The following is a 25932-nucleotide window of genomic DNA, read 5'->3' as shown; positions in this document are numbered from 1 at the left end:
TGTTTGCATCATTTATGATTTCTTTCATCAGCGTTTTGTAGCTTTCCTTGTAGAGATCTTTCTCTCCCTTGGTTAATATATTTCTAGATGTTTTATTTTTATTTTTTTTTTTTGTAGCTATTGCAAAAGGGATTAAGTTTTTTGTTCAATTTTCAAGTTGGTCGTTGCTGGTGTTTAGCAGTGCTACTGATTTTTGTGCATAAATTTTGTAACCTGAAACTTAACTGAATTAATTTATCAAATCTAAAGGTCTTTTAGAGGAGTCTTTAGACTGTTCTAGGTATACAATCATACCATAGGCAAACAGATAGAATCACTTCCTCTTTTCTAATTTGGATGCTCTTTATTGCTATCTCATGCCTGTTTTTTCTAGCTCAGATATCTTCTTGGTACCCCAGCTCAAGATGTTTTTATGACTCAAACCAATAGGACAATTTGCTGAGGTCTGTGAGCTGCCCCCCTTCAAGAGAATCGCCAATTTCCCAAAAATTGTGTGAAATGTAAAGTTTATTTTGCTGTTTATTTTATTGATGTTTATGTTATTCCTGTTTATTTTACTTGCTTCCAACGAGTAAGGTAAATTTTTCTGCTTCCATAATGATGGAGGACAGGCAACTGCTCTCTGAAGTTTCAGCTGATTTCCAACAGTGATAGCTAGTTCAAGTTTTTGTTTTTGTTTTTGTTTTCCTGATTCTAAGATGATAGAAAATAGTCTTGGCCTGGGGTTCCATTCCTAGGTAAGTAGCTAAATTGGGCTTTTTGTTTTTTTCTGATATTGGAAACTCCATAATGACTAAAAGTTAGCAGTGACAACCAGCAGGTCTTAATTTCTTCTTACCATTAGAGCTCTCAGCAATTATATTTTTTATTGTTGTTGTTATTTTGGTCTTTCTCCTATCAGATTTGACCAACTCTAAATGACTTGGTCAAATCTGAATGAGAATTTCAAATTATGGGGAATGAGGCCTATGAATTGGCTACAATGCCTTGAGCTGCAAAAAGAAAAAAAGAAAAAGAAACAAACAAAAAAACAAAGAATGATGTGTTTAGTTTCTATGTTCACTTAATTCCTTAGACAAACGATTTTCTTCCTTTTACTTTTCTTCTACCCTATTCATCCTTCCTCCTTTGTCACCTTTGGCATTAAGAAAAATCTAGAGAAGGCTTCCAATGACTCATACCCTTTAAAGAACTCAAAACAAAAGTGCTACTCACACTTTTGAGGGTGTTGTGTTTTTTGTTGAGGTCATGGTCAAGAGTCATGGGTAGATTCTCCTTAGGCCTAAAGCTCTGCTTTCTTGTATTGCATTACCTGACTCTTTGGCTTTTGGGGGTACCAGAGATTACCTTGTACTGTGAGAGGATTTGAGTTTGACATGTGTAATGGTGGATGAGAACAACAAATTTGGGTGTGGCTGAGGACAGTTTACAGAAAGTGGTCTTAGTTGTTTTATTTTTACTCTAGAAAGTTGTTTGGAACCCTACTTCCAGTCTAGACATTCATTCTACAGAGTCTTTCCCGTTGCTTTTTCTCCAAAAATTAAGCTCAATTGGCTTGTCTGCACATTTGCATGAGAAACTGAACTGTCATGTTCATAGATAAATGAGAGACTGTGTTTCCTCAGTTCTGAAGATAAAGGGCATTTTAATCCTCCCAGTCAAAAGTTTCCCCTGGGTGACTGATTGCCGAGTGGGAGTGTCTGGTTTGTGGAACATCTGCAATGTGCAATGACCCTACAGGAACCCCCAACAAAATTATTCTCCAGAAAATGCTAGTAGCTTGTCACTCTGCATTTTAAGCCCTCTCATGGGTGATAGACCTCCAGAGAGAGAAACTGAGTCATATTAAGGAGCAGAAACAATTCAGTGATGACACACTGTGGAGTCCTGCCCACAATTAGCACATTTTGATCCACTACACTAAACCCTAGGCCACAGCACAGTTCCTCATTTTAAGAGAAAAAAGATGGGAAAAATTATCTAAGAATGAGGAAAGACAAGTAGAATGACCCCCTTTTGGGCACCCCATTGTTTTTATGGCACCTCTACTAGCAAGTGTTTGTGTAAGATTAAAATTTTGAGGGCATGTCAGCTTTCCTAGTACTGCAGCAGGTTTATATATTACAGTATTTTATGCACATTTTAAACTGATGAGCAAATTACATCAAAATTCAAAGCCCAAATGTCAACTTGCAGCTATAGAAGTCCTAAGATCTCTATCTCTCTCTTTTTTTGGCTTGATTTACATCTGCTGTTATGTTTCTACTGAGCTAAAAATCACTGTTTAGACACAATTATTTCATTTCACTTTTATTTTGGCAAACAAATCCATTTGTATTAATATTTCATGCCTAAAGTTCTTTTTTTTTAAAATTTATTTATTATTATTATACTTTAAGTTCTAGGGTACATGTGCATAACGTGCAGGTTTGTTACATATGTATACTTGTGCCATGTTGGTGTGCTGCACCCATCAACTCGTCAGCACCCATCAACTCGTCATTTACATCAGGTATAACTCCCAATGCAATCCCTCCCCCCTCCCCCCTCCCCATGATAGGCCCCGGTGTGTGATGTTCCCCTTCCCGAGTCCAAGTGATCTCATTGTTCAGTTCCCACCTATGAGTGAGAACATGCGGTGTTTGGTTTTCTGTTCTTGTGATAGTTTGCTAAGAATGATGGTTTCCAGCTGCATCCATGTCCCTACAAAGGACACAAACTCATCCTTTTTTATGGCTGCATAGTATTCCATGGTGTATATGTGCCACATTTTCTTAATCCAATCTGTCACTGATGGACATTTGGGTTGATTCCAAGTCTTTGCTATTGTGAATAGTGCCGCAATAAACATACGTGTGCATGTGTCTTTATAGCAGCATAATTTATAATCCTTTGGGTATATACCCAGTAATGGGATGGCTGGGTTATATGGTACATCTAGTTCTAGATCCTTGAGGAATCGCCATACTGTTTTCCATAATGGTTGAACTAGTTTACAATCCCACCAACAGTGTAAAAGTGTTCCTATTTCTCCACATCCTCTCCAGCACCTGTTGTTTCCTGACTTTTGAATGATCGCCATTCTAACTGGTGTGAGATGGTATCTCATTGTGGTTTTGATTTGCATTTCTCTGATGGCCAGTGATGATGAGCATTTTTTCATGTGTCTGTTGGCTGTATGAATGTCTTCTTTTGAGAAATGTCTGTTCATATCCTTTGCCCACTTTTTGATGGGGTTGTTTGTTTTTTTCTTGTCAATTTGTTTGAGTTCTTTGTAGGTTCTGGATATTAGCCCTTTGTCAGATGAGTACATTGCAAAAATTTTCTCCCATTCTGTAGGTTGCCTGTTCACTCTGATGGTAGTTTCTTTTGCTGTGCAGAAGCTCTTTAGTTTAATGAGATCCCATTTGTCAATTTTGGCTTTTGCTGCCGTTGCTTTTGGTGTTTTAGACATGAAGTCTTTTCCCATGCCTATGTCCTGAATGGTACTACCTAGGTTTTCCTCTAGGATTTTTATGGTATTAGGTCTAACATTTAAGTCTCTAATCCATCTTGAATTAATTTTCGTATAAGGAGTAAGGAAAGGATCCAGTTTCAGCTTTCTACTTATGGCTAGCCAATTTTCCCAGCACCATTTATTAAATAGGGAATCCTTTCCCCATTTCTTGTTTCTCTCAGGTTTCTCAAAGATCAGATGGCTATAGATGTGTGGTATTATTTCTGAGGACTCTGTTCTGTTCCATTGGTCTATATCTCTGTTTTGGTACCAGTACCATGCTGTTTTGGTTACTGTAGCCTTGTAGTATAGTTTGAAGTCAGGTAGCGTGATGCCGTAAAAGTTATAGCATCTTTGTGTTTATGAGTGTGCGTATGAGTATGTACGTGTATTTGTAATGTATTACCGACCCCAAGGTACTCAATTGGCTTAAAATTTAAGAGTACTCATTAAATAATATACTCATATGCTTTACAAGTTCACATGACTTAAGTAAAATATTTAATAAATGAATAATCTTTCTTTAAAGTTACTGGTAAAACAATATTAGACATTTCTTGAGATATGTCAGCATACATTTTGTTTGCATTTATTGATCAAGTAATTTCATATTTATCCCTACCAAATATTTTAAGGTGTCAAAATTTGGCATAAGGATTTAAAATTATAAACTCAGCTCAAAATGGAATTATTTTTGCTTCTGTAATTTTTGATAAAGAGACATTTAATATTGTTGGTTTAATTTAAAAAGCTTAATCCTGAGTTATTGGTAAAATACCCATATATTTACCCTTAAGTTTCTTACTTAGATAAACACTTGAAATTCATAGGCTATACAAATGGCTAACAGGAAAATAACTTTCAATAATGACTATCAGAGTTTCCATAAATAATATAAGTAAACAATTGTATTAGCCCATTGTCATGCTGGCTAATTTATAAAGGAAAGAAGTTTAATTAATTCATTGTCCTGTGCTGCTGGGAAGGTCTCAGGAAACTTACAATCATGATGGAAAGCAAAGAAGAAACAGGCACCTTCACAGGTTGACAGAATGGAGTGAGTGCAAGCAGGGGAAATGCCAGACACTCATAATACCATCAGATCTCATGAGACTCACTCAAATCTCATAAATATGTGAAGGCCACCTAATTTGGGTGACTCTGAAATACTACTGGTGTTGTCCACACTGAGCCTCCAGTATTTTATCAGTTATAGCTTAGGTTATCACATCCTGGCACTAGTTCCCATAGAATTTTATACTTGTGGGTTTTTTTCTTGTAAATTGTAATTTTCTGTATTTGCTTTTCTGTCTCTCTAATTTTGAAGTGGCAAATTACCCTATGACCTCACTTTTCTGATGAATTTCAGAAGTGTTAATTTCAATTTGTTTAAGTTTTTACTTGTTAGGATAGAGTGCTTATTGGGATTTTGAAATCTGGTGGTTTGAAGCTTATCTTTCAACATGGTGATTTATTTTGGATCAGGTTAAGATCAAGACAGAATAGTTTAGGATTAGTTGATACAGCAAAGCAAGGATTTGAAGCAAATGTTTCAAATAGTCTTGGGGTATAAACTGTTTGATGTTCTCTATTGAAGAGTTGATTAATCTTTTCAAAAGTATCTGGAATTAACAACACAGATATTTTCAACTTTTTTCTTCCCTAGGAAGAGTTTCACGGAATAATGTAGATATTTTGACGATGACTGAGAAATAATGAAGTCAAATCAATATTGAAATACTGTTTTGATTTTCATTATACAACTGCAGTATCAAGACAATTTGACTTATCCATAATGGCACGAAAGTAGCGCAGTGGAACTGAATAGAATTTATCAATAATCCCACACATAAATGGTCAATTGGTTTGTATAAAAGTGACTGACGAGATTTAATAGGGAAAGAATAGCCTTTTCAACAAACAGTGCTGAAACACTTATATATCTATATCCTTACACAAGAAAGAAATATTGATCTATACTTCTTTACACCCTAAACAAAAATAAAAATTGCTCACAGACTGAAACTTGAAACCTAAACTACAAAACTTAAAGAAGAAAACACAAGAAATCTTTATGATCTTGAGTTAAGCAAAGATCTGTTATATGTGACACCAAAAGCATGATCCATTACACAAATTGATAAGTTGAATTTCATTAAAACTTTAAACCTTTGCTCTATGAAGAACATCATAAAAAATTGAAAAGATAAGCTATAGACTGAAAGAAGATATTTTCAACTCAAATATATGATAAAATACTTGTTTCTGTATTGTATAAAGAAATATCAAAATTCACTAATAAGAAAACAACTCAGTAAATAAACAGGTTTAAGAGCATTTAATAAAAAATATACTGATGGCAAATAAACACATGCAAAGATGATCAACATCATTATTAATTATGGATATGCAATTAAAAAATTGATGAGATAAAATTTCATATGTATTAGAACCGCTAAAATTAAAAGAACTAGCCATCAATTATTGTAAGTATGTGGAGCACTAGAATTCTCATACTCTCCTGGTTGGAATGTAAAATGGCACAACCACTATAGAAACTAATTTGACAGTTTTTTTTTTTTTTTTAAGCAATCATACACCTAACTATGGTCCACTAATTTTGCTCTTAAATGTTTGCACAAAATAAATTAAAGTGTATATCCACATCAAATGTTTACAAGAATATCAATAGAAAGCTTATTTTTAATAGCCAAACTTGAAAACAATGTAAATGTCCATCATCAGGTGAATAGATAAACAGCGGTATGACCATAATAGAACACTACTCAGTAATAAAAATACGTTCAACTTTTGATACATGTAACAACATGGTTAAACCTCAATATAATTGTGAGCAAAATAAATTTCATAAAAATTAGTACATACTGCATAATTACATATATGTAAAACTTCACAAAATACAAGGTAATATGTATTGACAGAAAGCATATCAGAGGTTGCCTGAGTAAGGGGAGAAGTGCAGAAGGGAAGGATTATAATGAGTCATGAACAAACTTTTGGGATTGATAGATATGTTCATTATGTTTGTATATGGTCTTGTGTGTATATACATATGTAAAACTTTTCAAACTTTATATTTAACTATGTTCACTTATTGTGTGTCAATTATACTCAAATTGGTTTAATAAAATGGAATTCTTTTTCTCCAAAAGTCCCTAGGCCCAGCCGTTATAACAGAAAGGTTTAACAAAAAAGAAATAATTAAGTCTGTTTTATAAATCTATTCCAGAATGTATAACGAGAAAACACTCCACAACTTACGTTATAAAGTCTGCGTGTATAAAGCTGATATCAAATCCTGATAAGTGGAGTTCAACAAAAAAAAAATTACAAGCATCTCTCTTTTATGAATATACATGAGAAAATAATTAACAAAGTATTTTAAAAGTCAAAACAAAAATATTCAAACCCTATAACACATTATGTCCTCATCAGGTTTATATCAGAAATGTAGATTGTTTTAAAATTTGCACTTCAATCAATGTTTTTTAACAAGTTAATAAATAATAGAAAAAAAATCACATTAAATTTGATGGTATTAAACACTGTTAAATAGTATGTGATAAAATTCAGCATTCATTCATTATAAAAAACTTGTAACAAAATTAAAAAGTGGAAGATGATTTTTTAATCCTAATAATGGGTAACATTAAAAAATTCTGTATAGAAACCATCATACTTAAATGGAATGAAACTGAAGGCATTCATTTTAATTTCAGTAAAGAAACAAAGGTGTCTTGTGTTATCATCCCTCTTTATCATTGTGCTGTAAGCTAATAAATAGAAAGCTATAACAAACAGAAACTAAGCATAGAATTTCAGTTAGCCACAGATGACAGTGATATGCTGAGAAATAAAATAATCTATAGGCAAATGATTATAGGTGACATGAGAATTTAGCAAAATTCGTGGATGCAGAATCAGTATACAGAAAGAAACTGTATTTCTATGCAACAGTAAGAATCTCTTCTTGCAATTTTTAAAGTTTGATCTGCAGTAACATGAAAAATAAGTCATAAGAGAAAATATAAAAAAAGACTTAAAGATAACTTTGCCAAACAGATTGAAGCATAAAAATAATATTAGTAGAGGCTATTTTATCATTCTTACCAGCATCATTCCTTGGTCCAAAGCCTATGACAGTTGTTGGTTATGAAACATCTTTTGCAGATGCAAAGGTACATTTTACTAACATTTTATTAAATGGTTCTGAAGATTTGGGTCTTAGAAAGTAGGAAAGGTAGACTTGCTATGTCTCTGTACAATATTAAGCTTTATTTCAGTATCGTTTTATACTAATTTATTATTTTATATCCTATTGTGTGGTTGTTGCTAAATCTACTGCTTTTAAGACAGGATTTGCCATGTAGTCTGAGATATCATTTATGCAACACCTAAGAATCGAAAACTGAAACGGAAATACTGGTTAGCTCAAAAAGAGGTTTCTTTTATGAATGCAATTCAATGTCTTCTCATCACGTGTTGGATGCTAAATGCTGTGAATGGCTTGATTTTGCATTTTATAATCAGAATTAAATATTGACTCTTTAAGATCAAAGAAAAACAATATTAAATTCTAGGTAAATAATCACATTGGTTGAACTGTAAATCCCTTGTGATTATACTTTCATAGTACACAGTCAATATTCTTTTAGAAAATAGGTATCTTATTTGAATAATAAATAAGTGATATATCTTCAAATAAAATTATTTTTCTTTCTCTTTTTTGCTTATTATAGTTTATCTGATGTTGATACTTTTGTCCTTTTTATATTTCTAAGGACATACACATTAGGAGGGTAAGACACTACATTAATACATGAAATTTTGTTGCCACACAGTACATATTTCTGGTGAATTGTGTTTTACGTGTAGTATTCAGTTAGGGGGTACACAATTACATTAGATTAATTCACTATTAATGTTTGAATTCAACAAAAGGGAGTAACACAGAAGTGTGGACAAACTGCAATGTTATCTCATCCTATGCATTCACTTTACTAAGTCTCTATTTAAATGGCATTTATGAAAAACTGCATGAAGAAAGTTAAATACAAAGATAATTCCTAGGGAAATGGTAATTTTCACATGAAGTGCAGTTACTTTGTACCTACAAATTCAAAGGAAAGAATGATGCTCAACCAAAGTATAATTTAATTTATCTCACCATTTTAGGAGGTATTGATAATTGTAGGAAAGAAAAAACAATACTAGATTCTTAGTAAATCACTGTCCCAGAAATAAACATAAAGACTGAAAAAGTTAAGTGGGGTTAGAAGTTGTTTTACTCCGTATTCTACCTTCTTTACTACATGAAAAGTTTCTAGATCAAGGGAAAATGACAGTTATTCTGGATGCATTTGAATGAATATATTTATAATATTTGGTTATCTATTTAGCTTTCATAATGATTTTTGAGAGTTTCTATTCTAAAGAAAAAGAATTACTTGCCAAAATAACTTGCCTTCATATAACATTTTCTCAGGACAGCTAAGCTCATCTTCAATGTGATCACATTTGTCTGTTCTCAGACTGTTGAGGAAGCTGAGGTAGAGATACAATTGACATTTTCAAACCTTTGCAGTACAGAACTTGGCTACCCAGGGGACTCATTCCTTTGAGAGTAATTATTTTATACACTGTTGGTTTATCTTTTGTTGTTATTTCTGCAGCACAGCTCTGTGAATACAAACCACCAAAATCTTTAGCTGTACTGCATTTTTACCCTTCTATGAGATCAAATGAATCTTTAGATGTTCCCTTCAACTTCTTAAAAATCACCATCAGTGCATATTTAATAAGAGGCTTATGGTATGATGAAATATAAAACACATTCTTGGTACAATTATTAAAACTATATAAGATAGCATCCTAAGTCTACGATGAGTGGACTAGTTAAATTTCCACCTTTTTATTGTAATTATTATTTGGCTTATCTATTTATTCACCAAATGTCAAGTACCTACAATATGTGGATGACATTGCACTATATGTATTTTTAATTTACTAAAATGAATATGAGTGTTATTTTCCCAGAAACTGCCAGTGATGTTTTTTAATCTTCTACATTCATCATACATACATGTCTAGATCAGTACTCATCCAGACCCTTGTGCAGGTCTTCTGAGCTTTCTCATCATGCAGCTCTGATCAATCCAGTGTTTTTCTCCATGAATTGTAGACATCCTATGCCCTCTCAACTCCAAATTCTCTCTGCTCAAGTCACCAAGACTATTGGAGTCTAACTGAACTTTCCCTCTCTTCTCTGTGGCCAGGAAATTCACTACAGGTAGGAAACTGGACAGTCATAGGACTGCCTTTATTTGTTTCTGTTTTCACAGGGATTCATGGCATCACTACCAATTAATTAAAGTTTGAAAACTTTTATTTAAAATGCATTGTCATTTTTCCAGTTGTTTGCAGTGGGAAAATGATACATATTATTCCCATAGCTTTATCATGCCAAAAAGAAGTAAAAAACTGTGGTTACATACCACTCTGTCTAACCTGTCCATTATAGATGTCTGTTATCATATTGAGGACTTTATACCTCTATGTTATGATAGACAGGTTGTAATTTTCATTTTTCATAATTTCTTTCTCAGCTTATGGCGTCAGAGTTGTTTCCTTCCTAAAATATATTGAGAAGGTTTCCTGTCTATATATATTCACAGAGTATGTGTAAAATAAATATTATTTCTTTTTATACATTGCTTAATACAATTCAGAGTGAAACTACCTGGATCTGGAGTTGTCTTTGTGGGAAGGGATGTGAATATAAACTTAATTTATGTTAATAAATATAAAGTATTTAGTATATTTATTTTTGAGATAAGTGTACTATATTTACTTTTTGTAAGAATTTTTTTTTTTTTTACTTCAACCTAGTTGTTAGATTAATTGGCAAAAACCGTGTATATCATTTTCCAAAATTTCATTTAGACAGGAAGAATAAGCTCTAGTGATCTATTGCACAGCATGGGGACTATAGTTAATAATAATGTATTGTGTATTTCAAAATTGCTAAAATAGTACATTTTAAATGTTCTCACAACAAAGAAATGATATCTTTATGAGATGATAGGTATGTTAATTAGCTCAATTTAATTATTGCACAAAGTACACACATATGTATATAACATCACATTGTACCTCATAAATATATGCTATTATTGTCAATTAAAATCAAAATTGAACTAAAAAATATACTATTCCTTTATTATTACTTTTTATAAATATTTTATTTTTTAAAAACAAAAATGACCTTATTATATACAATTAATTTTATAACAAATTGTTTTGTTAAACACATCAAACAACAAACTTCAAATACTATTGATCTGCCACATGATTTTTCCTATCTGTCCAATGCTCCTTTGGATGGCTAAACCTTCATTCAAGTCACTTCTGATGTTAGACACTGTAGTTGTTGTTGTTGTGTGTGTGTGTGTGTGTGTGCATAAATTAACAATCTATATTTTAAAAATAGTCTAGGTTTCAAGCAAACTTGTGAAGAAAGTGCAGAGAATACCCATATACTCCTTTCCCAGCAATACATTACCTGTCCCTTTGAAGTTCCGTATAACTGTGATACATTTCTCACACTCAATGAACCAGCAATACCAAAAATCAACCAAAGTTTCTAGTACACATTAGAGTTCAATCTTGGTCTTGTATATTCTATGCATTTTGACAAATGTGTGATGATATGTAACCACTATTACAATATCATAGAGAATACTTGTACTGTTTAAAAAAAAAAAACCCTGTGCTCCACCTATTTATCCCTTCTTCCCCACCAAAACCCTTGTCAACAGATGACTTGTTAATATCTCCATAGTTTTGCCTTTTCTAGAATGCCATATAGTTGGAATCATACAGTACGTATATTTTTAGATTGGCTTCTTTCACTTATTGTTATGCACTTGTTTGTTTTATGTCTTTTCATAGCTTGGCAGCCCATTTTTTTCCTCTGAATAACATCTCATTGTCTGATTACCACAATTTATTTATCTATTCAACTATTGAAGGACATCTTGGTTGCTTCCAAGTTTTAGCAATTATAAATTTGTATGAAAGTTTTTGGATGGGCATAAGTTTCAAATCATATGGAAAAAATAACAAGCAGAGGGACTGCTGGATCCTATGGTAAGAATACATTTAGTTTTGTAAGAAATTGCCAGTGTCTTCTAAAGTGGCTGTACCATCTGCATTCCCATCTGCAGTGAATGAATATTTCTGTTGCTCTATTTTCTCACTAGAATTTTGTGTTCTCTGTGCTTTAGATCTTTGCCATTCTTACAGGTATATAGTGCTACTTCATCACTGTTTTGTTTATATGCCTTTATTATTACATTTAATGTTTATAGGAATTGCAATGAAGTGACCTTTTTCATTCCTGATGTTGGTGGTTTGTATCTTCTCTCTCATGTCATTATCAGTTTTGCTAGATTTTTATAATTTTATTAACATTTTCAGAGAACAATTGTTTATCTTTATATTTGTCCCAATTATTTATTTCCTGTTTTATTTGTTTTAGTTCATTCCTTCACTATTTCGTTCCAACTACGAACATTAAATTTCTTCTTTCTCAAGCATCGTTAAATAGAAGTTTATATTTACTTATAATAATTATGTTTTATAAAATAATAATTTAGCATTTATGTATTTCCTTTTAAGCTCTATTGTCACTACATCTCAAAAAAAATTGTATATGTTATGTTTTCACTATACATGTGAAAATATTTTCTAATTGTTCTTTTGGGTTTTTTTAACCCCTATTTTGTCTCTATATTTTGATATTGAATATATATTTTGATATTGAATTCCAAATTAAATGTCAGAGAATATTCCCTATATGATTTCAGATTTTGGTAACTACTTTCCACCTGTTTTATATCTTAATATATGGTTCATTTTAGTAAACAGCTTCATGCTAATTTTTAATGAAGGTGCAAAATATTGTGCAACCTCCTCCTATATCTAGTTACAAAATATTTTTCTCCCTTAAAGAAAATTGCACTAACATTAAGCCCTCACTTGCTGTATTAGCCCTTTTTCACATGATATAAAGTGATAACCTGAGACTGGGTAATTTATAAACAGAAGAGGTTTAATTGACTCACATTTCTGCATGGCTGGGGAGGCCTCAGGAAAGTTACTATTACAGCAGAAGGCAAAGTGGAAGCAGGCACCTTCTTCACAAGGCAGCAGGAGAGAGTGCAGGGAAAACTGTCACTTTTTTACCATCAGATCTCATTAAAACAGCATGAGGGAAACCACCCCCCAATCCAATAACCTTCCACCAGCTCTCTTCCTCGACATATAGGGTTATAATTTGAGATGAGATTTGGGTGGAGACCCAGAGCCAAACCATATCATTCTACCCCTGGTCCCTCCTGATCTCATGTTCTTTCCACATTTTAAAACCAATCATGCCTTCTCAATAGTCCCCCAAAGTCTTAACTCTTTCCAGGATTAACCCAAATGTCCAAATCCAAAGTTTCATTTGAGAGAACAAGTCCTTTTTGCTTGAGAGCCTGTAAAAACAAACAAACAAACAAACAAACAACCATGTTAGTAACTTCAAAGATAGAATAGGGGTACAGGCATTAAGTAAATGTTTCCATTCCAAATGTGAGAAATTGACTAAAACTAAGGGGTTGCAGTCCCCCTGCAAGTTCAAAACCCAGCAGGGCACTCATTAAACCTTAAAGCTCCAAAATCTCCTTTGACTCCATGTCTAACATCCAGGTCATTCTGATGCAAGGTGTGGAGTCCCATTGCCTTGGGCAGGTTCACCCCTGTGGCTCTGCAGGAACAACTTCTTTAACTGCTTTAATGGACCAGCATTAAATGCCTGTGTCTTCTCCATGCTCGTTGTGCAAGCTGTCAGTGGATGTACCTTTCTGGGGTCCAGAGGATGGTGGCCCTCTACTCACAGCTCAACTACGCAGTGTCACAGTGGGGAATCTGTTTGGGGGCTCTAACCTCACATTACCCTTCTATACTGCCCTAGCAGAAGTTCTCCATGAGGGCTCCACCCCTGCAGCAGACTTCTGCTTGGATATCCAGGAGTTTCCATATATCTTCTGAAATCTAGGTGAAGGTTCCCAAAGCTCAGCTTTGTCTTCTGTGCACCTGCAGCCCACCAACACCATGTTGGGGCTTGCACACTATGAAGCAATGAGCCAAGTTGTACCTTTGCCCCTTTTAGCCATGGCTGAAGCTGGAGCAGCTAGGATGCAGGACACCATGTCCCTGGGCTACACAGAGTAACAAGGTCCTGGGCCTGGCACACAAAACCATTTTTCCCTCCTAGGCCTCTGGGCCTGTGATGGGAGGGGCTGCCATGAAGATCTCTGACATGCCCTGGAGACATTTTCCTCATTGTCTTGGTGATTAAAATTCAGCTCCTTGTTAATTATGCAAATTTATGCAGCCAGCTTGAATTCATCCCCCGAAAATGGATTTTCCTTTTCTACCACATGGTCAGTCTGCAAATTTTTCAAACCTTTATGCTCTGCTTCCCTTTTAAACATAAATTCCCATTCCAAACCATCTCTTTGTGAATGCATATGACTGAATGCTGTTAGAATAAGCCAGGTGACCTCTTGAATGCTTTGCTGCTCAGAAATTTCTTCTGCCAGATACCCTAAATCATCTCTCTCAAGTTCAAAGTTTCACATATCTCTAGAGCAGGGGTAAAATGCCATCAGTCTCTTTGCTAAAGCACAGCAAGAGTGACCTTTGCTCCAATTCCCAATATATTTATCATCTTCATCTGAGACCACCTCAACCTGGACTTCATTGTCTATTTCTCTATCAGAATGTTGGTCAAAGCCTTTCAGCAAGTCTCTAGGAAGTTTCAAACTTTCCAAAACCATCTCATCTTTTTCTGAGCACTCCAAACTGGTGTTCATTACCCAGTCCAAAGTCACTTCCACATTTTCAGGTTATCTTTATATCAGTATCCCACTATCCCAGTACCAGTTTTCTGTATTAGTCTGTTTTCACACTGATATAAAGATACTACCTGTGTCTGGGTAATTTATAAGGAAAAGAGGTTTAATTGGCTCACAGTTCCACGTGGCTGGGGAGGTCTCGGGAAACTTAAAATTATGGTGGAAGGAAAAATGGAAGCAGGCACCTCTTCACAAGCCAGCAGAAAACAGAGTGCAGTAGAAATTGTCACTTTTTTTTCCATCAGACATCCTGAGGCCTTCCTCAATATCATGAAAATAGCATGAGGGAAAACGCCCCCATGATCCAATCACCTCCAATCAGATCCCTTCCTCGACACATGAGGATTACAATTTGAGATAAGATTTGGGTTGGGACACAGAGCCAAACCGTATCGCATGCTAATCCCCTCTGCTGACAGAACCTGGCAAACACCAATTAGCTTTATATTTCTGTGAGTACAGACTCTTATTCTGAATAGTTCATGGAATCATACAATATGTAACCTTTTGTGTGTGGTTTCTGTTAGCATTTTCAAGGTTTATCCATCTTTCAGAAGTTCTGTGTAAACTATATTTATGGCTTATTATTCATATATATATATCTCAATCACAATTTGTTCATCCATTCATCCATTAATGGACATTTGTGTTTCCATCTGTTGGCTATTGTCAATAGGGCTGTTAATTAATATTTCTAAAATATTATTAGTTTGAGTAACTTCTTTTCATTTTGTGGGTATATACCCAGGAGTGGAATCATTAGGTCAAATACCAATTCTATGTTTAACTTTTTAAAGGCCTGCCAAAATACTTTTTCTACAGCACTATGTTTTGAATGTCCTCTCCAAAACTCATGTTGAAATTTAACTGCCATTTTGATGGTATTAAGATGGGGACCTTTAAGAGAGGACTTGGTTATGAGGGTAAAGCCCTCATGAGTAGGTTAATGCTATTATCATGGAAATTGGTTTGTTATTACCAGATTGGGCTCTTGACAAAAGGATTAATACTGTTCACATTTTTTCTCTCCCTATGCCTTCCACTATGTGGTGACCCTCACTAGGTGCTGGCGCTATGCTTTTAGCCTGCCCAGCCTCTAGAATTGTGAGCCAAATAAACATTTTTTTTTAATTACCTGGTCTGTGATATTTGTTATATCAGCAGAAAATGAATAAGATATGCAGTGACTGAACCATTTTATATTACCACCAGCAATAAATGAGGTCTCCAATTTCTCCACATCCTCAATAACACTCAATATTTCCTGTTGTTCTATAACAGCCATCTTAGTGATTGTGAAGTAATATCATTGTGGTTTTGATTTGCATTTCCTTTTTCACTAGTCATCAATGAAATGTAAGTCTAAACCATAATGAGATGCCACTTCACACCTACTATGATGCCTAGAATCAAAAATGCATTAATTAGCATTGGCAAACATGTGGAGAACCTCACCCTAGAATAAAAAATGTATTAATTAGCCTTGGCAAACATGTGGAGAACCTCACCCTAGAATAAAAAATGTATTAATTAGCATTGGCAAACATGTGGAGAACCTCACCAACTCTGCTGTTAGGAACTTAAATGTCTCAGACACTTTGAGAAAAAGACTAAAAATTCCAGAAATAATTATACTTAGAGTTACCATATATGACTCAGCTTTTCCACTTAGATATATAACCGGAAGAAATGAAGATATAAATTCACACACAAATATATATAAGATTGTTTCAAGCAGCATATTTTATAGTAGTCAAATAGTGAAAGAAATCCAAATGTCTATCAACTGATAGATGGATAAACAAAATGTGTTATATGCGAACATTGAACGAACCTTGAAAACGTTATGTAAAGCGAATGAAGCCAGTCACAAAATACCATATATTGTATAATTGCACTGTAAGAAATATGAAGAACTGGTAAATACATAGAGATGGAAAATACATTAGTGGTCATTTAAGGATCTGGAGGGTGGTTTGAAGAGAAGGTGATAGCTAAAGAATATGGGGTTTCTTTTTAGTGATAAAAATATTTTGATTCACTTTTGTAATGTGCAGATGTTAGCAAATATGCTAGAAAACATTGAGTTATATAATTGCAAAGGGGTAAATTGGTTGTTATGTAAAATTATCTCAATAAAATTGTTTTTGAAAATGTAACAGAAAAAAATGTACATTCTAAGTGCCTGCTGGAACTGAGTTGCAGGTATCTCAAATCAGAAATTCACCTGTATCTAGTGCTTAGTTTTTCTCCTTCAAAATGAAATGTATTTTTGTCATTCCACAACAAGCAGTTCAGCAGAGCAGAAAGAGAAGGACTCTGGGACAAACCTATGGACTGGCAGCTTCACTTTGTTCTATAACTAGAGGCCTCTTCTTTGGAGTCACAGACTTATCAAAGCTCTCTATAGGTATGGTTTGCCTTCCTTGGTTTCCTATATGACAAATTAGGAAATACTAGTTGCTCAAAGACCCCTGCCCTCTCATGCTTACCAAGACAATTGTGGCCTTGTCTGGATTGTTACACAGAGGGCAATCATCCCTGAAATCGTTTCAGCAGATCCTGGGTCTATAGAAAGGAGACAAGACTCAGGGATTGAGGATGGGGTATTTTGGTGGACTGGAGGCTTCCAGCTAGCTCTGCCTGAGTCACAACCTGAGAATTTTGGAACCCTGTGGCCTTAAAACTTACAAAGGTGTCTGTTTTCTCATAAAGTAACCTAAGTGTTCTTTCTTTATTTTGGGGAAGTCCAGTAGAACATGCTACAGACATGTTTAATCCACATGTATTAGATGTGCCAGCTGTAATTTTTAACAATGGTTCAAGACTCTGCAAAGCCGGCCTGTCTGGAGAGATTGGATGCCACCATGTCAACAACTGCATCTTGGGACGTCCTAAATGCAACATGCCTTCAGCAAGACCCAACCAGAAGAGGTACTTCAGGGGGCAAGAACCCTTGTACAAGTAGGAGGACTTATATCCGCACTACCCCAATGAGTGTGGGCTGGTACCAGGATGCGATGACATGGAGAAACTCTGGAAACATCTCTTTGAGTGAGAGCTCAGAAAAAATCCCAGTCAACAGCCTATACTTATGACTGAGCCCTCTTAGACCCCTAGAGAAATTTGAGAAAAGCTTGCAGAAATGATGTTTGAGAACTTCAGTGTCCCTGCTTTCTACTTGTCTAACCATGCAGTGGCAGCACTCTGCCTCTGCCTGTGTTACAGGCCTGATGGTGGATAGTGGAGATGGGGTCATTTGCACTGTCCACATCTATGAGAGTTACTCGCTGCCTCGTGCAGTCACCAAGCTCTTTGTGGCAGGGAGGGACATCATAGAGCACCTTACCTGGCTCCTCTTTGCTAGTGGGTATACTTTTCCTTGCATACTCTACAAGGCTTTGGTAAATAACATCAAAGGGAAGCTGTGCAACATCGCCTTAGAGTCACATAAAAAGCTATGCAAGAGGTCGGAGACATCCTGAGAGAATACAAACTGCCAGATGGGAACATCATCCACATTGGGGACCAACTGTACCCAGTGCCCGAAGTTCTTTTTGCCCCGACCAGCTGGGAATCCACAGCCCGGGACTCTCAAAAATGGCCTCCAGCAGCATCATGAACTGTGACACTGACATCCAGAGAATGCTTTTGCAGAGATTGTACTGTCTGGGGGCCCCACTCTATTTTCTGGGCCAGAGGAAAGGCTTATGAAAGAAAGCTTCCAAAGGTACTCACATCAAAATTACAGCTTCTCCTGCTCAATGCTTCTTTTTGTGGATTGGTGTATCCATCATGACCTCTCTGAGCAGTTTCAAACAAATGTGGGTTACCTCTGCAGATTTTAGTGATTATGGGACATCTGTGGTTCGGAGAAGATGCTTTTAAAGATCCTTGAGTTCAGGGAACAACTTGATGGGTGAGATCACAGAAGCACCAGTGGGAGGTGCCACTGTCCTTCAGGCTTTTTCAGGACGTTGAATAAAAGTGTTTTCACATTTTGTGTTTCCGTATATTTTTCTTTGCACATTGTTGTAAATATTGTACAAGTATCTACTTGAGTCCCCGCTAAATTCTTTTGGCTATATACCTGTAAGTGTATTTTATGGGTCATTTACTAATTCTTCTTTTAACTTTTTGAGGACTGCCAGAGTGCTTTTCCAGTACCCTCACTGCTTTACACTCCCATCATCAATGTAAGAGTCTGTTTTATCCTCCTTGCTGACAACACTGCTAGTTTTTTGCTTTTTGAATAATAGCCATTGGAAAGTGGTATCTCATTGTGATTTTTATTTGCATTACCATAATGGTTAGTGATGTCTAGCATTTTTATGTGCTTATTTACTATTTCTATATCTTCTTTGGAGAAATATTTAGTCAGTCCTTAGCCTATTTTTTAATTGGCTTGTGTGTAGTGTGGCCATCTAGTTTAGGAATTCTTTATATAGTCCAGATATTACACTGCTATTATATATACGAGTTTTGTTCTCCTATTTATTGGTTTGGCTTTCTACTCTCTCGATATTATCATTTGATGCACAAAAATTTATTTTGATAAAGTCCAATTTATTTTTTTCCATATTCATTTGGTATCATATTTAAGAAACCATTACCAATTTCAAGGTCATGAAGATTTACTCCTAAGTTTTCTTCTGAGAATCTCATGGTGTCAGTTCTTACACTTAGGGTTTTTATTCATTTTGAGTTAATTGTTTTTTTATGCAGCATGAGATAATTTTCCAGCTTCATTCTTTTGTATATGACTATCCTGTTTTTCCAACACTGTTGAAGATACTGTTTTTTCCCATTGTATGGTCTTGACACCCTTGTTGAAAATCAATTGAACTTATATATATAGGTTTATTTCTGAACTCTCAATTCTATTCCATCAATATATAAGCTTATCTTTATGCTATGACCACACTGATTTTATTACAGTTGCTTTAGAGTAAATTTTCTAATTAGGAAGTGTGAGTTCTCCAATTTTGTTCTGCATTTTCAAAATTAATTTGGTTATTTGGGGTTCCTTGAAATCCTTAAAATCCAATAGATTTGGGTTTTAGCACAGGTTTCTCCATTTTTGTAACAAACACCATTAAAATTTTAATAAGGAATGTATTGAACTTGTATATCACGTTTTTAGTATTGTCATCTTAACAATGCCAACTATTCCAATATATGCATAAAAGATATATTTTGACATATATGGGTATCTTTGACATTTTTCAGCAATGTTTTCCAGTTTTCAGTGTACAAGTTTTGTTCCTTTTAAGTTCATTCCTAATTATGATTTTATTCTGTTGTAAGTTGAATTAATTCATTTTCTTTTCAGGCTGGTCTTTAGTAATGTATAGAAATACAACTGATATTTGCTTGTTGATTTCATAGCCTACAACCTGACTAAATTTGTTTACTAGCTCTAATGTTTCTGTGTATATGTTTATTCCTTAGAATTTTCTACATGTAAGTACATATCGTCTGTAAACAGAGATAATTTTGCTTCTCCCTTTCCAGCTTAGATGCATTTTTAAATCTTGTTCTTGCCAAGTTGATCTGGGTACAACTTTCAGTACTATACTTGAATAGGAACTGTGAAAGCAGCCATCCTTTTATTCTTCCTGATCTTAGGGTCAAATCTTGTAGTCTCTCTCTATTGAGTATGATGTTAACTGTACATTTTTCATATGTGGTCTTTGTCATGTTGAGGATATTTCTTTATATGTCTAGTTAATAGATTGTTTACATTATAAAAAGGTTGTGGACTTTGCCAAAAGCTTTCTGTGCATCATTTGAGATTATGTTGTTCATGTTTTTTTAATGTGTCAACTTTTTCTTCATTCTGTTGGTGTGGTGTATTACTTTGATTGATTTACATATGCTAAACTGCTTTTGAATTCCTGGGATGAATCCCATTTTGTTGTAATGAATAGTCCTTTTAATGTGCTGCTGATTTAGGTTTGTTAATATTTTGTTGAGAGTTTTTACATATATATTCATAAACAATATTAATCTGTAATTTTCTTTTTTGTAGTGTCTTTGTTTAGCTTTGGTGTTATGAAAAATTTGGCCACATAGAATGAATTATTTTATATTTTGAAAGCTTTTGAGAAGAATTGGTATAATTCCTCTTTAAATGTTTGGTAAAATTCATGAGTGAAGCTACCTAGTCCTGTTCTTTTCTTTATTGGGAGGTTTTTGAATAGTGATACATTCTCTTTAGTGGTTTTCAGTACAGTAAGATGGTTATCCAATTTGTTCCTGTACAGTTATTTATAGCATTCTCTTATGATCCTTTTCATTTCTGTAGATAGTGGCATCCCTCTTTCATTTTGTTGTTAACAATTGGAGTCTTCCTAAAATCTTATCAATTTTGTAGCTATTTTCAATGAACACAGTTTTAGTTTCTTTGATTTATTCTATTGTCTATTTCATATTTTTATTTGTCTCTGCTCTAATATTTATTATTCCCTTCCTGCTGATATATTTAGGTTTATTTTAACCTGTTTTTAGTTCCTTAAGATTTACGCTTAAGTTATTGATTAGTAATCTTGCTTCTTTGTAATTTAGATGTGTATGGTTATATATTTCCCTCTGAAAAGTGCTATGTCTGCATCCCATAAGTTTTGTTGTGTTTTTATTTTCATTCTTCTCAATATATTTTAAAAATCTCTTAATTTCTTCTTTGACTCTTCATTGTTCAATATTGTTGCTTAATTTCCAAATATCTATGGGTTTCCAAGTTTTCCTTTGGTTATTTATTTCCATTTTTATTTTTCTGATTAGAAAATATCACTTATAATATTTCAGTCTTTTTATATGTATTAAGACTTGTTTTGTGGCCCAGCATATATGCTATCCTGGAGAATTTTCCAGATGTACTAAAGAAGAATTTATAACTTGCTGTTGTTGTGTGTAGTGTTCTGTATATATCCATTAGTTCTAATTCATTTATGTGTTGCTCCAGTCTTACCTCTCATTCATTTTCTGTTTGTTTTTTCTGTCCATTATTGAAAGTGCGGTATTGAAGTCTCTACTTAATATTGTAGAACTGTTTCTAGCTTCAGTTCTGCTCATTTTTTTTTCTTTTAAACTATTTTTTATTTGTAACCAAATGATTTCATACAATGCTTCTAAACAGTGACATTAAAAAATTTCATTACATATAAATAAGACTATAAATTTGATCAAAATTACTAGAATAAATTGTCTACTTCTACAGTGTTCTCATATCAAACAGAGTTGATGAACAGTATATAAATTCTCAAAGTCCAGTATTTAAAAACTCAGGTATTTGACTAACTTTAATAAAGTTTGTTAATGAAAATAAATGTATCTCCAGCCCATATATTAAGAGAATTATTATTCTCAATAACTTTTCTAGAAAAATAAGTTTGATATTTTATTCTCCTATTTTTACAATTCTGAGTATGAAATTTTAACCTTTAAAATATAGTCAGGCATTTCTACCTTTCTCTCAACATGACACCAACAGAAACACAAGTTGCTAGAGAGGAACTAATGTGATAATCCAGTGTTAGTCACAGTGAATTACAGGAGGAGGTACCCATGTCGCTGCAATTTTAATATGCAATTTATTTTTCCTTCCCTAATGTGGATAACTAACGGAGCAAGAGTAGGGTAGTGAGTCTCATGACCATTTTCTTGGTACATTCATTTTTTTTTCTGGACAAAATAACACCATATTGGAAAAGGAAAGAATATCAATTCAAAAAACTGATATGCAGAACTAGGGGTTGCATTCACCAAAATTGGGTTTTACTTCCTTACATTTTTTTCATGTGAAGAAGAGGATGCTTAATGATAATCAGAGGTAGCCATGTCGAAAGGCCCTAGAACTTTTCTTTCAGATCTGATGCTTGTTCTGAACTACATTCTCAAAGCTGGCAACAATTAGTGCATTGTTAGTTTTCTCCATACTGACAGCACACCTCTCATATGTCCACCTAGAAAGTTAGCACCTTAGGCAATCACAGATTGCTATACAAGATAAAGCTGTTCTGATGGGCCTTCAGGATACCTGGATCAACTTTTTGACACTTATTGACAGGCATACATATGTAGATCTGTACTTCTGAGAGATTTCAGGACAAAAAAATTATTTATATTTTTCTTGAAATATTAGAGTCAATTTCTCAGCAAACCTTTCAATTGTCTGTTTTCGTGATCATGGTATCTCCCCTGCCAGGTAAGTATCAACTGTCTGTTTTCAACTTACTGTGTTTTCAAACAAGCCATGTGAAAAAATACAACAGTATTGGTAGGAAAGATGAGGAATGAAAACATGGTAAGTCCATGTTAGAACTACAGATTCTGTGACCCTAACTATCTCCAAGCTATAAACCAAAGGCACAGCCTCAGTGAACCCAGACACAATGGCTAGAAGACCAATTCTATCAATTTTTCCCCATATACTTTTGAGCTATATTGGTTGTGAGTATATATTTATAATAATTATTATATATTCTTAATGAATTGAGCCTTTTATCAATGTGATATGTTCTTAATCTCTTGATAAGTATTTGTATACTGTTGAAATAAATCTTTTCTGACTTAAAATCTCTTTTGTCTGATATTAGCATAGTCACTCTCTTTAGGTTACTACTTATGTAAAACGTCTTTTTCACCTCTTTAGTTTTAATTTTTTGTGTCTTTGTAGGTAAAGAGAGTGTCTTTTAAGCAGTGTATATGTGTAATGTTTTTATCTATTCTGTCCATATTATTTTTAATTGAAGAGTTTAATTCATTTTTATTTAAAACAATTACTGATTAGGAAAACACTTATGTCATTTAGCTACTTGTTGTCTGCATGTCTTATTTATACCTTATTTTTCAATTTTTCCATTATCTTTTTTATATTTGTTTTATTTTTTATAGTGCACAATTTTCATTCCCTTCTTTTTTCCATTTCTTTATATTTTCAGTTATTTTCTTAGTGGTTTCCTTGGCAACTGCAATTAACATCTTAATCTTATACAATAAACTTAACGAGCTTGAATAATAATGCTGTTTCAATAGTACACAAACACTTTATTTCTATACATGTTTGTCCTCCATTGTTATTGTCACAGATGACATTTTTATACATTGTGTATACATTAACATTGATTAATAATGATTGTTTTATGCACTTAACTTTTAATTGTATAGGAAAAAAGAGGAGTTAAAAGTCAAATGTGCAATAATTCTGGCTTTTATGTATACCTATGTAGTTACTGTGAAAGAAAAATATCTTGGGTCCCCAAAACCACTAAGCTAAAGGAAAAGTCATGCTGGGAACTGCTTAGGGCAAACCTGCCTCACATTCTATTCAAAGTCACCCCTCTGCACTTGAGATAAATGCATATCGGATTGCCTGCTTTGGAGAAATTAATCAGAAATTCAAAAGAATACAGCCACTTGTTTCTTATCAACCTATGACCTGGAAGCCTTCTCCCCACTTCAAGCTGCCCCGCCTTTCCAAACCAAACCAATGTTCATCTTACATATGTTGGTTGATGTTTCATGTCTCCCTAAAATCTACAAAACCAAAATGTGCTCTGACTGCCCCGGACACATGTTGTCAGGACCTCCTGAGGCTGCATCACAGGCACACATCCTCAGCCTTGGCAAAATAAACTTTTTAAATTAACTGAGGCCTGTCTCAGATTTACAGGATTTACATTTTTGTAACCATGGAGGGATTCTGAGTGGAGGCACCCCTGTCCTTTGACACATCTCCCGTCAGTGCTTGGTACCAGCGTGAGCTATCTTTATGGCTCACATCAATAGGACAATTTGTTGAGGACTGGAAGCGCCCCCTCCAGTGAATCCCTGATCTCCCAAAATTTGTTCAAGATCTCAAGTTTATTTTGCTGTACAACTCCTTTTTTTTGGAATTTTACTTGTTTCCAATGCAAAGAAGGCAAGTTTTTCCTGCTTCCGTGATGATGGAAGGCAGGTAACTCCTGTATGGAGTTTGAGCTCACTTCCAACAGCAAACATGAGATTTTTCCCTCCTCCTAGGATTGTGGAGAGCAGTCTTCAGCCTGAGACACACCCCTAGGTAAGTAACTTGTTTGTGGTTTGTCTTGGCTAAAGTTCAAATTAACAACCAGCTGTTCTTAATTTCTCCTTACCATTAGACCACTAAGAAATAAAAGTCAAGGGATCATTTGTTTTGCTTAACTGCTTAACTGTTTTTGTTGTTGTTGTTTGTTTCTGTTTTTGTTGTTGTTTCAGCCTTTTCCCCTTTCGGTTTGACCAACTCTATCCGACTTGATCAAATCTGAAGGAAAGTCCCAAATTTTGGGGAATGAGGCCTCTGAAGTGACTAAATTCCCGCCAAGAAAAAAAAAAAAAGAAAAAAAAGTATGGTGGGGGGAGAAAAACAGCCAGCAAAAGGAAAAAAATTTAAAGATTGTTTATTTTGACTACTTAAGGAGCTTTATATACATAACAAGGCCAACGTTTTGCTAGCCAGACCAAACTGAAAGAGCAATGGCTGTCACCCCACACTGAAGTTAGTTCTATAGCTCACGTTCTTCCTTCTTCTCTCTTTTTTTCTTTTTTCACCATGACAGCCTGGGTTTGATTCCTAAATCAAGCCCTTTCTTGTTTGATATTTGGTACTTCTGAAATAGCAGCCATTTGTCCTAGCTGAAATATGGAAATTAAATTTAAAAACCTTTTTTTAAAGAAGTATAATAGTTAAAAGTCAGTTTAATTAAAAACTAACATCCAAGATGTGTGTGTGTATGTGTGCATGTGTGTGTGTTTGTATTTAAAAGGCCTTCATGTCTTTGTTTTTTATTTATCTCCTAAAACCTTGTCTTTTTTTTTGAGCAAAGTTTTTTTTCTTCTCAGTTGACTGAATTTTGTTTTCTTCATTTACTTCTGCTGTCTGTCCTTTCTTTTGCACCCTCTGCTGCATGAGGGACCTAAAATAGTTTATAATAGCCTGAGCTTCCTTAAAGAAAATGGAGAAGGCACCAAGACTCCCTTTGGCGAGAAACATCTGTTTTTCCTTATGGAACCCCAATAATGTAAACAGAGAAGTTTATCTCAGTTCTTAAACTGCTTGATTTTGTATTGCGTTACCTGATATTTTAACTAAAATAGTTACTGCAACAGAGCATACTTCGGTTTTTAAGGAAGAATGTAGTTTAGACACGTAGAAATGTCTTTGTTAAAAAAGTTAAGTACACTATAAAATCATCATGTTGTCTAGCCTCATAATAATTCTCCCTTTTTGGAGACCCAGGATTCAGTGTGGGCTCTGCTCAGAGCTCAGTGATCCACCTAAAAGATAGGTAGTCTCCATCTAAATAAAATTAGTCTCTTTATAAAATCCTATCATAGATTTCTATAAATTTTATGTTTGACTTGGTACCAATCTTTAATATCCCCCTGGCACCACCAGACTTATTCTTTCTATACATTGAGATGTAGATT

At 34.3% G+C, this 25932-nt stretch overlaps 1 long non-coding RNA gene and 1 pseudogene across 1 annotated transcript in view; one reads left to right on the top strand and one right to left on the bottom strand.

Annotated features, from left to right (window-relative positions):
* Positions 1–12202: 12202 nt before the first annotated feature.
* LOC135969148 (uncharacterized) overlaps positions 12203–25932 on the bottom strand; it is a 50230-nt gene continuing 36500 nt past the window's right edge. The window contains exon 3 of the long non-coding RNA XR_010584214.1: positions 12203–13056. This is a non-coding gene — a long non-coding RNA (uncharacterized lncRNA). The remainder of the gene's footprint in view (positions 13057–25932) is intronic.
* LOC102139762 (actin-related protein T1-like) lies at positions 15172–18479 on the top strand (annotated as a pseudogene).

Source organism: Macaca fascicularis, chromosome X (assembly GCF_037993035.2).
Source record: "Macaca fascicularis isolate 582-1 chromosome X, T2T-MFA8v1.1".
NCBI classification, from domain to species: Eukaryota; Metazoa; Chordata; class Mammalia; order Primates; family Cercopithecidae; genus Macaca; species Macaca fascicularis.
This window is presented reverse-complemented; position numbering and strand designations above follow the sequence as displayed.